The sequence below is a fragment of the Pithys albifrons genome, chromosome 18 (assembly GCF_047495875.1).
Source record: "Pithys albifrons albifrons isolate INPA30051 chromosome 18, PitAlb_v1, whole genome shotgun sequence".
NCBI lineage: Eukaryota > Metazoa > Chordata > Aves > Passeriformes > Thamnophilidae > Pithys > Pithys albifrons.
Window position 1 is genome coordinate 9602657 of NC_092475.1, and position 12363 is coordinate 9615019.

The following is a 12363-nucleotide window of genomic DNA, read 5'->3' on the forward strand; positions in this document are numbered from 1 at the left end:
TGCAGCAGTGAAGAGTTGATGCATCCAAGGAAGAGTTAAATTTTTGAAATGACAAATATCTTACAGGTTTCAAGCACAGCAGAACAAGCAGTGGGAGGAGCTGGTGTCTCTCTAGACTGGTGTGTTTTTTTATTGTTAGTCTAATCACTAAGGACAACTGAATGAGCTGTGTGTTGCTGTTTGAGACATTCGAATTGAAATCTGTTCTGCCCTAAAATAGGAAAGTTGACTGAAGCTGCAAGCCTTGTCTTAGGATATAAGATTTAAAATTATGTGTCTGTCTATGGAAGACCTTCCAGCTTGAGCTGGAAAAAAGTTGAAAATGTTTTTTTGATTAAAGAAATGACAGGGAGAGCCTTTCTGGCAAAGTATGACTAGAAGAAAAGGAATCTTTTGTGAATTATGGATTCTCATAGAATTCCGTTCCCACTGGTTGGTTAGGCTCACAGTGCTGAGGCAGAGGTAGTCAGGGATGACTCAGCTGGCCACTGTGGATGTTTTGTTTGCTCAAGGACCGAGGAAAGTGCTGAGTGGAGGCTCAGCAGTACTAAAATATGACCGTCACAGGCAAGGCTTGTTCTTTTGTCTCCTGCACTGCTGCCAGAGACTTCCTTGGCCATCTGATTTTGAACCTTTAGCTATAGTGATAGAGGAAAATATTCTCAGCAGGAGTTTGGAAAAATCCTTTCCTCAGAAATTTCTGTGTTGAAAGCTCCTTCCCTGTGAGGGCCCTTTGAAGCTTATGGAAAGATACTTGGTTCTAGAGTGAAATTTCAGAAGAAGCACTTTTTCAGACTTTGGCAAACACTGATTCACCACATTAAAATTCAGAGGTGTCAGCCCATGTAGCAGCTTGTGGCAACAAAGGCAATGGGGTAATGCTGTCAGGTGTTGTGGAACAAGGCCAGTCTAGCAAGGAGATGGATGGATGCTTAGAGTAGCTAAACTGTCATCCAAAGAATAGTACATTTCAACAGCATTAAATAAACCTGGTGAAGTTGCAGTTTCTTTACAAACAGCACTGTTAGTTCCTCATCATCAGTGGGTATTGTTCCGTTTCATAGCTCACAGTATCAGAGGTTTTGCTGTCTAGTGCTCCTGCACTGGCTGCCAACACTGTGTAAGTGAAGTGTCTCTCGAGTTTATCTCCCTGTGTTTGACATCTGCTTATCTTCTCACTGTCTTTCTAAGACTAGAGTGCTTATATCTCAAAAGCACCTAACACTGTCTATGAAGTGGTGTTTGAGGAGATGCCTTTGATAGTGTCTCCTGCAAGGACATGCTCCTGTTCTGACCAGAATCAGTTATGAGCATGTAGCAATGCCTTTACTTTGGGGTACTCTCTAACCTCAAGAGGGAGCTCCAAAACAAGCTCCAACAACTCCAGATCTGTGTGACTGGAAAGTCGAATTTCTATTTTAAACCTTCCTTAGACTTCAGGCTTCTTAAAAGCACTCAGTTATTCAGCTGCTGCTGTGTAACATATTCACATCTGGGCGTGTGGCAGAGGTGCTTGAGCAGCTGGAGGAGATCCTGGGTGCAGGTGGTGGGTGGCACAGGGACAATTTCCTTGTCCATGGGCTTCACTCAGCAATGTCTAGTAACCCCCAGCTGCCCTTAGCACTCTGTGCACCAGGTTCTGCTGCATTTTAATAACTTGCAGCTTGATTCCAGGAAATCTAAAGTTAATGAAAATGATCCTTAACACCTTTTTCTCCCTCCTTGGGAGTATAACTGTGAAATTCTGGCTGCTGCACAGGGCAGCTCTCTGTTTGTTTTTGGGATGCACTGCAAGGCAGTGTCTCTGAACAGCTTGTCCTTCATGAGACTTGCCTATAGCTTCATTTATCAGCTTGCCATTTCCATATTCATAACATTCAGTTAAATGGGTTTAGCCATAAAGCTCATCAGCCTGCTGCAGCACCCTGTGGAGCAAGTTCTTTTTGTAATTTTAAACATAAGTGTAATAAAGCTGTTTGCAAACCACTGAGTTTTGAAGAAGCTTTATTGATTCATATTTTTGAAGACATCTATATATTTTTTGACAGCTTGTGTTATGACTCACAATAGAACCTATTTAAAGTCACTATAAGACTTCTGATTGATGGCATTAGTAGGAGAATTTTGCTTCTCTAGGTGTCTTGGGTTTTTTAACTGCAGGTTTCTGAGCTCATGGTCTAGCCCTTCCTTCAAATTAAGAAAACAAATCTGTATCTTAACTAGTTTTTTGTTTGGTTGTATTTCTTGTTACCATAAAAAGCGTTTAAAGCATTATATTTCAATGTTTTGTAGATAGGATTGTCTTAGAAATCTCTAGCAAACAATTTCCAGTAGCATTGAAAGTGCAAACAACTTCTAGTAGACTTGAAAGTGATTCTTGCATAAATCAATTTGTGACTTCTCAGGCTCAGAAGAAAAGCATTCTTAAATTCCAGTATTTTACATCGTAAGGGAAGTTTTGCTTTGCAGTCAATTGAGCTGTAATTGTATTTGCTTAAATTCTTTCATTTACTTGGCTTTATTCTGGGCACTCAATATAAATACTCGGGCAGCATAAAAAATGTCACTATGGCATTCTGTTACTCCTTTTTGAAAGCACTCAAGTGATTGCCTGAAACCACAGATAGTAAATTGTGCTGCGACACATTTTAGTTCTAAATCAATTGTGAATGGATTACTTATGGATTGCAGTTAAACTATTCCAGGAAAACTTTCAACACAGCTGAGGAACTATAGATGAGCAATGATTTTTAATAACAGGTATTTCCATTGTGCTTGAGAGCTGGAATAGCTGTTAATATGACTGGAATAATCTCTTTTTAATTTTTCTGTGAGAGAATATATAGTGCTAGTAAACAGTGCAGTGTTTTTTGCTCTTTCTTTTTATGCTTTACTTCCTGTAGATCTTTAGGTAGTGGAAACTTGGCATGAGTTTGGCTCTTCAATTTAAGGAGTGGAACGTAATTTTATAATAAAGCAGATAAACATGTTTCCTTGCTTGGACACTGCAATACAATCAGATCCAAGTGAAATAGGATCTGGTACTATAGTCTGTCCTGTTTTCCGTGTTAAAGTGCCTCTTGCTTGTTTAAGCATCAAATCAAATGACACTGGAGAATGTAGAACTGCCAACAGTGGTGTGAGTTGGGCTGTCTGGTTTTTAGGTTGAGACAAATGAAGGATCTGGAGACAGTGGAAGGACTGTGGGTTTTTGTTAACATGGCACACATTCAGTGCAGCATCTGGTGCAGAGATATACCAGAAGCTTTAATAAGCTGTTGCCTCTACCTTGATAATGTCATGTGCAGGTAATAGTTTGTGAATGTTTAAAATCAAAAATTCTAGGCTTCATTGTTATAATACAGTTTGAGGTGGCTTGGGTTTTGTTACGCTTTTACCATGCCCACACTGCTGGGCAGGGTGGTGTCCTTTTAAAAAACTATTTCCCCTTTTGAGGGGAAATTGGGTTTCATTAGCAAATTAAATGAGCTAAGATGCAGACTTGGCAATTTCCTATTAGAAAAATGATTCAGAGCAAGCTTGTTAGTCTTGGTGGCTTTGTGAGACATCCAGTGGGTGACACTCAAACCTAAGCCAGAGGTATGTTACTGCCAACACTCAGGAAACAGTTTTTCCCCACAAATTAAACTGAGATTTTTCATGTAAATCAATGACTGTAAAAGCTGTAACATGAGCAGCAGAGTGAGTATGGGTGGCAGAAGGTTTATGCAATTGCATTAATACTGTAATTGAATAAAGTATTACTGGTATGTGGCTGAGGTAGCTATAGATGCTATAACATCATTAGTTGTCCTGAAAGGTGCAGTTGCACGTTACCCAAATCGCTGATGCAGGTACTGCAGGGAACAGCTCCACATCTTGTCAGGGTTTACATCATGTGCACGTCAAAGATACTGGCTGTGTTTTGCCTCTGGTTTTCTCTGTAGACGATAAGGCTTTGCAACAGCTTCCCACTGCTTAATGTTATTAATGTCCAGTGGTACAGTTCTGTGTTTAAAGTAAATTGGTCCATTTAGGCATAATTGGACCATAAAACACTCTCAGCATTGTGCATTTAAATAACATGCTGCTTATAGAAGCTCCTACATTGATTAAATTGTTCTCAAACTGTAGGAATCATCATAGTGCCACTCTTGAGGTGTGGAGAATACAAATCTTCACAGATATGTCTTCCAGCTTTGTTACTTTTTGACTTTTAATACCAGCCTTGCTGGCAAACTTGCCATAACGGTGGCCTACAGAGTTTATTGAAGGGTATTAAGCTGTGTGGACATGCAGACAGCATTTTTGAGCAATGGGGAGGAGTTACTTATGCTGTCATTTTGTTGTGGGGTTTTTGCTGTGGGTTTTGGTTTTCTCTTTGAATCCTAATAGGCTACTGGCCCTAGTAATTGAAATAATGACTCAGACTGAAGCATGAAGAGAAGTCCAGGGTCTAAGTGGGATGCTTGTCCACCTTCGGTTGGCCTGAATACTTGGCAAAGCTTTAATGCTAAGCCAAAGTTAATAATCTGTTAATATTTATATTTTCAGAGAGACTGAAATTGGAGAAAGGATGTATGTGTTTAACATAGCTATTTTTGCTGTTGCTAACAATTACTGAGCACTCCTCTATTTGTGGTGGGGGAATAGATAGATAGATAGATAGATAGATAGATAGATAGATAGATAGATAGATAGATAGATGGAATTGTTTTTCTGAACAGAAGCATTGTCTTGGAGAAGATGGGAAGTGTGCCTAACAGAGTCCTGACAGAAGGCAATGTGCTTCAGGAGACTCAACCAAGAGACTGAGTAGTAGTATAATCACTTAGTATGTACATCTCTATCCCATGCATTTGCATGTCCAGGCAAAGTATGACCTACCCATCTCTTCTAAGAATAAACTCACTCCCTACTGGGTCAAAATAAACCCTGGAGAAAGCCTTATACCTGAGCAGGAATAAGGAAAACTCTGTAAACTCTTAAATTCCTTCACTGCAGAAGTTCAGAACCAAGTTTGTTTTTACTTGCGGATTTTCAGGCTTCGGGGGGGAAAAACGTTCATTGCAATGTTGTTTTCTGTTCTCTCTAGATAAGCAAATGAGTTTCTGGGTTATGAATAGAAAGGAAGGTAGAAAGTGCAGACTTGGTCCTGTGCCATCTGGGGAGCCTGAGCTGTTACTCACAGGTAACAGATCTGCAGACTGTACCCCTGTTGACGAGGTTGTTTCTTATTAGGATTCATCAGAATCTGAGCCAGATGATGCAGAATATTAAATGTTCACTTCTTTCTTGATGCACCTTCACATCTCACTGCCTGTCACAGACTACTGTTGCTGGACTGAATTAACAATTCAAGCTAATGAGGTGAAAGACATAAGACACTGAACATTTGTGATGGAGGAAGAAAGCTGATACATATTTATAATCATGTCTGAATTTTTATGTAAAGAGACTCAAAAGGAGGTAACCTGGTTTTAAACAGCCTTCATTACTGTGAGGATTTCCTCCCCTTTTTCTGAAAGGATTCTCAGCTATATATGCTACAGCTTTGGATGAGTGTTGGTACTCTCCTCCTTAATGACATTCATATCTTATTTGTTAAGAGATTTAGGATACTTAGAGTTGATATTTATGGTCATTTACGAGTTTCTTCTTAATAGCAGAACCTGTCAGGAATGTTTTGATTTAATTTAGTTTGAGAAAGGACATAATTATAGGGAGACTTGTCCTCATAAGCTTCAAGATATAAGAAGTGTTATGTGGTCTGTGTTTAATGTGAGGAAATATCAGCTTCTCTTGCCATAGGTGAACTTATTAAGGATGGAGCACTTTTTGCTGTGGTTGAAAGAATTTGACATCTCTCTGCTCTGCTGCTTCAAATGACTCAGTCCTGCTCATATTATTAATACTGTACAAATTATGCTGTCCAGCTGCTAAAGTTCATCTGTGATCTCTACGAAATAGCCCAAAGCAAATAAAGCACAATTCTGTTTACAGTTTAATATTAATGAAGTGTTGCTTGCACATATTCATCAGGCACTGTTTTGTGCATCCTAAATATGTATTTTTGGTCTTAATGTTACATAATTGAATCTAAATCAGACAGCAGCTTACTGAGACTGCTGGGGACTAAGGCTGTTATGTGAGAAGTCAGTGGAAGATCTGTGCTTATTTAGACCACCCAAATGAAAGATGACATGAGAATTAAAAAAATAATTTTCAGGCAGGGAGGGAAGGTGAACAGTGTAGAGGATGGTGGTGTGAATGCTGAAAAGCTGAGGCTTACTTAAGAGTAAGTGCATGTACACTGGCTACCCATAAACTTCCAACTGGAAATGAGCGGGTTTATAACTCCAGGAGAACAGCAGGGCTGTCAACAGCAAGGACAAAGCAAGCCAACTGCTTCACAATAGATCTTGATCTCTCTGTGAAAGGGACTATATTATCTTGTATACAATAGTAGAAGACAGTGCTGCTTGTCCCAGGGGATCCTTTCTGGCAGTGTGTCTGAATAAAGGCAGTGATGGCTCTGCTTCCTTCAGAGCGCTCCTTCCTCATCTCTGCAGAGCTGCTTTGAGCTCCTGCTCACAGGGGTGCACCTTCCTGAGCACAAGTTAACTTAAAAATGTTGTTGCTCCTGACGCCACATTCTCATCCACACAAATACTCTACAGAGCTGAGGCCAGTTTTTTCTGTAAACACTGCTCTGAAATCTTTACAAATACATGTACAAATACATATGTACATGTACCAAGCATCACGTTTTATTTTGGTATTGCTAATGTTGATTACTTCTTTGTTATTGATTCACATTATCTTCTGTGTAAATGGGTTTATAGCATGATCTCCTGACTGTTCCCAGCCATAAATCCAGCTCCAATTTTTGTGATAGAGGGAGGAAATCTGTCACTGTGGCTTCAAGAATAGGTGTTAAGTATTAACTGTATAAACTGACGAGTAAAAGAGCACACAAAATGCGTTCCTGAGGTTATCTTACTCTATCTCCTTACAGGCTTTGTGACTCTAGAATATTCAGCCTAGGTAGATCACAGCAATCCCTTTAGAGAGGAAAGAATAATAAAACAAGGATTCTTCTGATGTCAAGTTTGAGTCAGAAGAATAATTGTAGAGAAAAGCAGGAATTTTAGTTTCATTACTCAGCAAGCCTGTTCAGACAGATAGAAGGACTTTGTAAATCCCACTTTCTTTCTGTAGGCATCCTTTGAAGCTCATAAGCTTCTGAAAATTTTCAATTGTGAGGGCTAATTTGACAAAATCAGCGAAATGAGTCCTTTGATTTCTGGGACTAGATGATAGTGAATGATCTGGTTTCATGGATATTCTTTACCACTGGGAATGAAAAGTAAATCTCTTGCTGGTTTGATTGACTGGGCTGTTTCTTCTTTATCACTGTGCTTTCTCTGCAGCATCATATGGAAAGGCAAATGGCTTGGAGGCTCCCCACACCTTCATTGTCATCTTTTGCTTGATATAAGGAGGTCTGTACTCTGCAGTCAGCCACTAAGACTGACCTGTCCCATTCCCTCAACTATTCAGACAGGTCAGATTTTTTGGAAAGGAGCAGATTGTTGTTCAGGTTTTTCCTTACAACTGGCCCCTGCTGTAGCCTGGCAGAGGAGAGGGTCCAGTACTGGCTTCTGCTGATGTCACCTTGCTTGCTTCTTGCAGAGCCCTTCCTGTACCTGTCAGTTGTCTTTTGGTTTGTCTGGGCTATTCGTGCTTTGGGTAAGGACTGTCTCAGCTTGCCCAGTACCACGAGCATCTGAGTTTTGCTTTCCAGTGCTGAAGGGTAATGCTGTTAGTGAAATCACAGTAAGCTTAGCATGGCGTTCCTTCAGAAATCAAAACCTGGGTGGATATTTTTTGTGCACAACTTACAGCATTCTTTGGACCCACTAGTTTCACATCTTTTTCTGTTCTCACACACGACAATACTGATGTTTTTATACTTTCTAAACATTAACTTTATACCAAGCAGCACTTGAGAGTTTTCCATGGAGCGCTTCGGTTCTTCACAGGATGGGCTGAGCTCTCAGAGGCCCTCCCAATGCCTGTGGCTCTGCACAGCTCCCCCAAACCTGCAATTCTGCAGTCAGCTGGACCAGCCCCAACAGAGCTGTGGTGTTCCATTTGTGTAATTAATATAGCTCCTAAAAGATGACTGCATTTCTAAATGATAGACCATTAATGGCTCCAGGGAGCTCTCATGGCTCATCCTTATAAGCAACTCTTTAGATTCCAAAATAGATGCACATCGAAGCCCTTCTTGTCACCACAGGGTGACCTTCTCATAAAAGGCTCTTCTCTGCCACAGTTGTGATCTCACTTTCTGTCAAATGTTCATATTTTAGTCTAACCCTATAAAATTAGGAAGTTAAATGCTTTTTGGCACAGACACGTTTGGTGTGGTGTCATCTTTCAGCAGCATCTGCTTCTGCAAATAGCAGGGATCGATTTTTGTCTTCGGCTGCCTGTTACCAAAATTTTAAAGATATAGCGGTGTGACTCTTATGTTGAATTAATAGCAGATCATCTTTGGAAAGATGACACTGCTGTTAAGTGCTAAGATTGACAAAAAGAATTTCAGTCATGCTGGGATGATAATTGATTTGGTGTAATGTCTTTCTCTCTCCGGGAACATTTCTGTTGGTCTTACTGCATATGCACCCCTACTGAGATCAGAGCAGCAACTAAAATTTCAGATATCTTAGATCTGTATTTCTATTCCAGCTATTTCTCCTTTTATGTTATCTTGCTTTTCCCGTTTTTTGTTGGTTAGCATTCCCTATTTTATATAAGTTAAAACAAAACCCAAAGCATTACTAAATAAAGACACAGTGCTTCATGATGGTGCATAGAAATGTACTAAAATTGGTGGCAAAATGTACTGAAATTGGTAACAAAATGTACTAAAATTGATGACTAGATGTTGCTTGTATTTGCAAGGTCTAATATGACTGCAGGGTTAGAGGTGTCTGACAGTGGGTGTGAAGAGCATGAGTCGCAGAGGTGCTTGGCTGGGCAGGGAGCTCTGGAGGTCAACAATCTGGTTCCCTGTGTGATGGCTGGGACAAGTGCAGTGTCATACCTGGTTGCTCAAGGCCTTGTACAGTTGCTTCAGCCCTGCTGTGTTGCACAACCATCCCTGTTGTGAAACTTTCTTCCATATGTTCAGCTGAGTTGCCCTTGCTGCAGTTCACACTGGTCCTCTCATCCTTTCTCTGGGGAGAGCAAGGAAGTCACACAGCAAGATCACTGCCTTGCACTTCAGGAGAGCAGATTTTGGCCTCTTCGGGGATCAGCTTGGTAGAGTACCATGGGATTAAGTCCCAGAGGGAAAAGGGGGCCAAGAAAGTTAATATCTAAGGATGACATCCTCCAAGCTCAGGAGCAATGCATCCCAACAAAAACGAAGTCAGGCAAAATGCCCAGAGGCTTGCCTGGATGAACAAGGGACTCCTGGACAAACTCAAACACAAAATGGAAGCCTACAGAGGGTAAAAGCAATGACAGGTAACCTGGGAGAAATACAGGGAGAGTGAACAGCCAGCGATCAAATTAGGAAAGCTAAGACCTTGGTAGAATTAAATATGGCCAGGGACATCAAGGGCAGCAGGAAAAGCTTCTGTAGGTATGTAGTTTTCCCTGTTCTTCCTTTTACCCCTGTCAACACCAAGCCATGTCATGCAGTTGTCACACTGGAGGCGAAGGATTCCATCCAGAGCATCCTTGACAGGCTGGAGGGGTAGGCCTGTGCAGATCTCAGGAAGTTCAATGAGGCCAAGTGCAAATATTGCAGTTCTTGTTAAAATACAAGATGTGAGGAAATGAGTGTGATTGTTTTAACTGACACCTGAATTAAGCTCTCTTTTGAGTGAACAGTCTTAAAGAAAATAAATAGAAAAGAACTGAATAAGCCAATGTCATTGGAGTGAAACATTTGCTTTCAAAGCCTCCTGTGCTACAAACAATAGTTTTAAAAACAGAGAGTACAATCATGATTTAGATTTCCTTTATTTTACCCCTAGGAAGTCTGAATTACTGAGACCCAGGCTGGCTGTCAGTGAGTTGTATATAGATTAGCCTGGGTAGTTACGAATTCTTCTATTTCTACAAAATTAGTTGGTGTTAAACATTGCCATGATTGTCCATAATAACTTACCTCCTGCTTCAAACAGGCTGAGCTGCAGCAGAGTACAAGGGGTGTGTTTACTTCATTCTAAATAAATGTTTTATCACTCAGCAGTAATTGGATTGCGATTGTATTTCAGTAATTATTCCCAACAGCAAATCTGTTCTCCACTTTGCAGACGTGTTCCCTGCCTGACCTTCATGCTGCTGGTCTGAAGGTGTCTTTCTTGATCTAATTCTCTGTGATGAGGTTTTTTGCTTTGCTTTTTAGAAAAGGGGAACTACCGCCAGGGGTAGAATAATTTGTCTTTGCTCCACTTGTCATGGTGCAAAAGTATCAGCACTTCAGTTCATGCTGAGCTTTTAGCTGGCCCTGGAGAGGCAACACCATGCAGGGCTTTTTCAAAATGCATCATGACATTTGAGGCCATGTAGAACCACACTTCTCTCAGTATCACAACCCAAATATCCTGCCAAGATTTCTCATACTTTGCAGAATTTGTTCTGTATTTAATGTGTCTATAGACAAATAATTCCCAAACATATCTCATCGCTGACCAAGGAATTCATCTGCTTGTCTGAGGATCAGACAGAATCTGCCAGTGAAGTTCTGGATCACTGGATGGCAATTTTATGTGCAAGAATAATATTCAGTGTTTAAATCTTAATGGGTTTCCAGAGTAGCTAATATTTTTTCAGGAGGAAAGCACTGGGGAATGTCCTTAAGAGAGGACCTGCCTTGTGACAGCCTACCTTCTGTACAGACTCTGGCAGCAAAGTCTGTGCATTACACAGAGCCCACCAACCCATCACAGAACATCCCCTGTGTGGTTGTCTGAAGCTCTAAACTTTGGTTGATTGCCTGCCTGACAGATTATATTTATTTAAAACATGTGGCATTCAGCAGTGAACTTATTTCCACAGTCTAGAATTAGGCAGTTCTGATGCTGTTTTCTGTTAACTCTAGTCCTGATCCTGCTTTCTGAAAATGATGGTTTCTACATCACTTAAAACATACATTTCCAGTATTAGTAACCCCTTGTAGTGTTTAGAGAACCTTGTCTTGCCGGAACAGAGCCATTTATTGGGTTACAGTGATGCTCACAGGTTTGGGTGAAGTATTTTATCATCAAGAGCAGTGCAGTGGCATTAAGCTGCGAGCAACCTTTAGCTGTGTTTGCAGCTGTCATGGTCTTGTGTTGCAGCCCTGCTAAAGCATGTCTGCTGTGTAAAACAGCCCCTTCATTTGGATTGGGACTCTTCACAAGGTATTGGCAGTGCTGTAACTCACAGGACTGGCCAGCTGAAGTGTGAGGAGTCTGTGCAGCATCTCAAGCTGGACTGGTTGCACTAGTGAAGAAATCTTCCTCTGGAGATACTGAAAGTCTTTTGGTGTTGTCTTGCTGTGAAGTTAAATTTCATGTTTGCTTCCTGTGTTGGCTTTTTTTTGCTGTCTGTGCTAGAAATCAGTATTTCCCTCCTCTCATGTTTCATCACTTCCTTCCCTGCTGTGCTGTCATCACCCCACAGCCAGAGCCGCCTCCGCTTTCTCCACAGAGCCCTGGGGAGCTGCTTTGCTCTGGGAACTTGTGGCCCTGCATTTCTCCCTGCAGTGATGGAAACCTGTTTGCTGAATGACTTTCTAGATTTATTTGTATGCAATAGTTCTTAAATCACAGGTTATTGAGTGGTGTAATGGCTAAAGGAAAAAAGGATAAAAAAGTGCTCATATCCCTAATCCCACCAACTACCCCATGATGTACCTGGGCACCCTGTCACAATGTAGGTTTACCAGCTTTTAATGGATCAGCAGCATTCTCCCTTTTCTTTTAACTCCTGCTTGTTCTAAAGAGTAATTTAGGCAAATGAGAGCAATGTAAATTGTGCTAAAGCCTTGTGCTCTTGGCTACTTCCTTTCTTCTCCCATCAGTATAGGTGAGCTCTTTGAGAAATGTGCTTGGGAGGCTTTTGAGACCTGCTCTTAAAAATTCATGTAGTATTCATGTTTATGGGGTTATTTTGACTCCTCTGTCTCTGCTTGTACCCTTACTCATTTCTTACTACCCCAAGTTTCTGAAATACAGCCTAAAATTTAAAGGTTAATCTATATATCTGCTTTACTTGAGTAATCCATTAAGAACGTGGGCTCAGAAGAATGAATTTATGAAAAGAAAACTAGAGCAGCAAACTTGAAAACTTACTATT

General features: G+C 40.8%; 1 protein-coding gene across 2 annotated transcripts in view; it reads left to right on the top strand.

The window, feature by feature from the left end:
- Positions 1-12363, top strand: part of STK4 (serine/threonine kinase 4) — a 47124-nt gene that overhangs the window by 11186 nt on the left and 23575 nt on the right. The window lies entirely within an intron of this gene.